Source organism: Herpailurus yagouaroundi, unplaced genomic scaffold (assembly GCF_014898765.1).
Source record: "Herpailurus yagouaroundi ecotype Mexico unplaced genomic scaffold, PumYag 190, whole genome shotgun sequence".
NCBI classification, from domain to species: domain Eukaryota; kingdom Metazoa; phylum Chordata; class Mammalia; order Carnivora; family Felidae; genus Herpailurus; species Herpailurus yagouaroundi.
Window position 1 is genome coordinate 38,341,850 of NW_024412421.1, and position 5,184 is coordinate 38,347,033.

The window sequence follows — 5,184 nt, forward strand, 5'->3', positions numbered from 1 at the left end:
TCCCCTCCCTCCCACCCCCCATCAACCCTCAGTTTGTTCTCCGTTTTCAACAGTCTCCTATGCTTTGGCTTTTTCCCAACCTAACCCTTTTTTTTTTTTTTCCTCCCCCCCCCATGGGTCTCTGTTAAGTTTCTCAGGATCCACCTAAGAGTGAAACCTTAGGTATCTGTCTTTCTCTGTATGGCTTATTTCACTTAGCATCACACTCTCCAGTTCCATCCATGTTGCTACAAAGGGCCATAGTTCATTCTTTCTCATTGCCACATAGTACTCCATTGTGTATATAGACCACAATTTCTTTATCCATTCATCAGTTGAATGGCTCTTTCCATAATTTGGCTATTGTTGAGAGTGCTGCTATAAACATTGGGGTACAAGTGCGTCTATGCATCAGTACTCCTGTATCCCTTGGGTAAATTCCTAGCAGTGCTATTGCTGGGTCATAGGGTAGGTCTATTTTTAATTTTTTGAGGAACCTCCACACTGTTTTCCAGAGTGGCTGTACCAGTTTGCATTCCCACCAGCAGTGCAAGAGGGTTCCCGTTTCTCCACATCCTCGCCAGCATCTATAGTCTCCTTATTTGTTCATTTTGGCCAATCTGACTGGTGTGAGGTGATATCTGAGTGTGGTTTTGATTTGTATTTTCCTGATGAGGAGCGACGTTGAGCATCTTTTCATGTACAAAAATATGGAACGCTTCACAAATTTGCATGTCATCCTTGCACAGGGGCCATGCTAATCTTCTCTGTATCGTTCCAATTTGAGTATATGTGCTGCCGAAGCGAGCACTCGTTTTCTTTTTTCTTAAAGGACTTGTCACATCATTTCTCCTGTTCATTTTCTCTCCTTCAGATGTTTCTGATCCAACTCCATGACACCCCCTTTGTCACTTTATGAATGATTTCAGTACTTTCCAGCATCAGTCCTCTTAGCATCCTGAAATCTTACACCTCATAGACCATTGGCAGCTGAGGCCAGCATCAAGAATGTTGCAAGGAGGGTGAGGAATAGCCACTTGAATGAATTAGAGAGGAATACATGAGAACATTACCCAAGGAAAAAACTTTCTAGGGAAAGAATTTAGTGTGTTTTCAGTTGTACAAGGTTTAGTTGGATCCTGGGGGAAGCATGACTTTGTCATTGCATTTGTGTGGAGGTTACATGTGGGTTTAGGAAATGTGTGTGGTGCTGTGCTGATGCATGACAAAGCCATCACAGTGATCAGTTGTACATGCAACAGGTTCCATAGGATATATCATTGGGTCAGTGGCCAGTGCTGGTTCCCTCAGCATCATCCTACCCATGGATCCTAATGAGGATCCAGATGATCCCTTCCCCATGGTTCAGTCTGAAGCAACTGACTGTTTAAGGGCTAAGGTGAAATTTTCTAATGCCCACACCACCAGGGCCATGATAGTTGCTGCTTTCATCCCTTCTGAGATGGACAAGGCCTCTCAGGACTTTTCTACTCACTTCTCAGGAGGAAGCCTGTTTGAGGGAGCAAGGGAAGATCTCATCAGCCCTTCTTTGCTGCATCACAGGTGGGATCAACACCTGACCCTTCTAAGTCCCTGCCTTCTTGTTCTCTACTATAAGGGGCTTTAAGAATGGTTAGTGGTCATTCTGGGAGGACATACCAAGTGGGAGACCTGGGGAGCCAACTAGGTGGCTGGAGGTGTCCTAAGCATCTTGATGTGGTAGGTGGTTCCATAGATGAATGCACATGTAAAAATTTCGTTGAGCTGTGTCACAATATGTGTGCAAATTAAATTGTGTATTTTATAACCTCAAATAGTATTTTGAAAACAATTTTGATAAGAATGAAGAATACTTAAAAGCAAGTGCGGAGGCCGAGAGGGAAGATGGCGGCGTAGGAGGACGCTGGGCTCACCGCGCGTCCTGCTGATCACTTAGATTCCACCTACACCTGCCTAAATAACCCAGAAAACCACCAGAGGATTAGCAGAACGGAGTCGCCGGAGCCAAGCGCAGACGAGAGGCCCACGGAAGAGGGTAGGAAGGGCGGCGAGGCGGTGCGCGCTCCACGGACTGGCGGGAGGGAGCCGGGGCGGAGGGGCGGCTCGCCGGCCAAGCAGAGCCCCCGAGTCTGGCTAGCAAAAAGCGGAGGGGCCTGACGGACTGTGTTCCGACAGCAAGCGCGACTTAGCGGCTGGGAGGTCATAAGTTAACAGCTCTGCTCAGAAAGCGGGAAGGCTGGAGGACAAAGGGAAGGAAAGCTGCTGAGCCCCCGGACGACAGAGCTCAGTTTGGTGGGGAACAAAGGCGCTCGCCAGCGCCATCTTCCCCGCCCATCCCCCAGCCAAAATCCCAAAGAGAACCAGTTCCTGCCAGGGAACTTGCTCGCTCCGCGCAAACACCCAACTCTGCGCTTCTGCGGAGCCAAACCTCCGGCAGCGGATCTGACTCCCTCCTGCTGCCACAGGGCCCCTCCTGAAGTGGATCACCTAAGGAGAAGCAAGCTAAGCCTGCCCTTCCTGCCCCTGTGCGCCTTGCCTACCCACCCCAGCTAAGACGCCAGATCCCCAGCATCACAAGCCTGGCGGTGTGCAAGTAGCCCAGACAGGCCACCCCACCCCACAGTGAATCCCGCCCCTAGGAGAGGGGAAGAGAAGGCACGCACCAGTCTGACTGTGGACCCAGCGGTGGGCTGGGGGCAGACATCAGGTCTGACTGCGGCTCCGCCCACCAACTCCAGTTAGACACCACAGCACAGGGGAAGTGCCCTGCAGGTCCTCACCACGCCAGGGACTATCCAAAATGACCAAGCGGAAGAATTCCCCTCAGAAGAATCTCCAGGAAATAACAACAGCTAATGAGCTGATCAAAAAGGATTTAAATAATATAACAGAAAGTGAATTTAGAATAATAGTCATAAAATTAATCGCTGGGCTTGAAAACAGTATAGCTGACAGCAGAGAATCTCTTGCTACAGAGATCAAGGGACTAAGGAACAGTCATGAGGAGCTGAAAAACGCTTTAAATGAAATGCATAACAAAATGGAAACCACCACAGCTCGGATTGAAGAGGCAGAGGAGAGAATAGGTGAACTAGAAGATAAAGTTATGGAAAAAGAGGAAGCTGAGAAAAAGAGAGATAAAAAAATCCAGGAGTATGAGGGGAAAATTAGAGAACTAAGTGATACACTAAAAAGAAATAATATATGCATAATTGGTATCCCAGAGGAGGAAGAGAGAGGGAAAAGTGCTGAAGGGGTACTTGAAGAAATAATACTGAGAACTTCCCTGAAGTGGGGAAGGAAAAAGGCATTGAAATCCAAGAGGCACAGAGAACTCCCTTCAGACGTAACTTGAATCGATCTTCTGCACGACATATCATAGTGAAACTGGCAAAATACAAGGATAAAGAGAAAATTCTGAAAGCAGCAAGGGGTAAACGTGCCCTCACATATAAAGGGAGACCTATAAGACTCGTGACTGATCTCTCTTTTGAAACTTGGCAGGCCAGAAAGAGTTGGCACGAGATTTTCAGTTTGCTAGACAGAAAAAATATGCAGCCAAGAATCCTTTATCCAGCAAGCCTGTCATTTAGAATAGAAGGAGAGATAAAGGTCTTCCCAAACAAACAAAAACTGAAGGAATTTGTCACCACTAAACCAGCCCTACAAGAGATCCTAAGGGGGACCCTGTGAGACAAAGTACCAGAGACGTCACTACAAGCATAAAACATACAGACATCACAATGACTCTAAACCCATATCTTTCTATAATAACACTGAATGTAAATGGATTAAATGCGCCAACCAAAAGACATAGGGTATCAGAATGGATAAAAAAACAAGACCCATCTATTTGCTGTCTACAAGAGACTCATTTTAGACCTGAGGACACCTTCAGATTGAGAGTGAGGGGATGGAGAACTATTTATCATGCTACTGGAAGCCAAAAGAAAGCTGGAGTAGCCATACTTATATCAGACAAACTAGACTTTAAATTAGAGGCTGTAACAAGAGATGAAGAAGGACATTATATAATAGTGACAGGGTCTATCCATCAGGAAGAGCTAACAATTATAAATGTCTATGCGCCGAATACCGGAGCGCCCAAATATATAAAACAATTACTCATAAACACAAGCAACCTTATTGATAAGAATGTGGTAATTGCAGGGGACTTTAACACCCCACTTACAGAAATGGATAGATCATCTAGACACACGGTCAATAAAGAAACAAGGGCCCTGAATGAGACATTGGATCAGATGGACTTGACAGATATATTTAGAACTCTGCATCCCAAAGCAACAGAATATACTTTCTTCTCGAGTGCACATGGAACATTCTCCAAGATAGATCATATACTGGGTCACAAAACAGCCCTTCATAAGTTTACAAGAATTGAAATCATACCATGCATACTTTCAGACCACAATGCTATGAAGCTTGAAATCAACCACAGAAAAAAGTCTGGAAAACCTCCCAAAGCATGGAGGTTAAAGAACACCCTACTAACGAATGAGTGGGTCAACCAGGCAATTCGAGAAGAAATTAAAAAATATATGGAAACAAACGAAAATGAAAATACAACAATCCAAACGCTTTGGGACGCAGCGAAGGCAGTCCTGAGAGGAAAATACATTGCAATCCAGGCCTATCTCAAGAAACAAGAAAAATCCCAAATACAAAATCTAACGGCACACCTAAAGGAAATAGAAGCAGAACAGCAAAGGCAGCCTAAACCCAGCAGAAGAAGAGAAATAATAAAGATCAGAGCAGAAATAAACAATATAGAATCTAAAAAAACTGTAGAGCAGATCAACGAAACCAAGAGTTGGTTTTTTGAAAAAATAAACAAAATTGACAAACCTCTAGCCAGGCTTCTCAAAAAGAAACGGGAGATGACCCAAATAGATAAAATCATGAATGAAAATGGAATTATTACAACCAATCCCTCAGAGATACAAACAATTATCAGGGAATACTATGAAAAATTATATGGCAACAAATTGGACAACCTGGAAGAAATGGACAAATTCCTGAACACCCACACTCTTCCAAAACTCAATCAGGAGGAAATAGAAATCTTGAACAGACCCATAACCAGCGAAGAAATTGAATCGGTTATCAAAAATCTCCCAACAAATAAGAGTCCAGGACCAGATGGCTTCCCAGGGGAGTTCTACCAGACGTTTAAAGCAGAGATAA

At 44.7% G+C, this 5,184-nt stretch overlaps 1 non-coding gene across 1 annotated transcript; it reads right to left on the reverse strand.

Moving 5' to 3' along the window:
• Positions 1-683: 683 nt before the first annotated feature.
• Positions 684-790, reverse strand: LOC121010061 (U6 spliceosomal RNA). Its single transcript, XR_005780982.1, has one exon. It is a non-coding gene; the product is annotated as a U6 spliceosomal RNA (small nuclear RNA).
• Between the last annotated feature and the right edge of the window lie 4,394 nt (positions 791-5,184).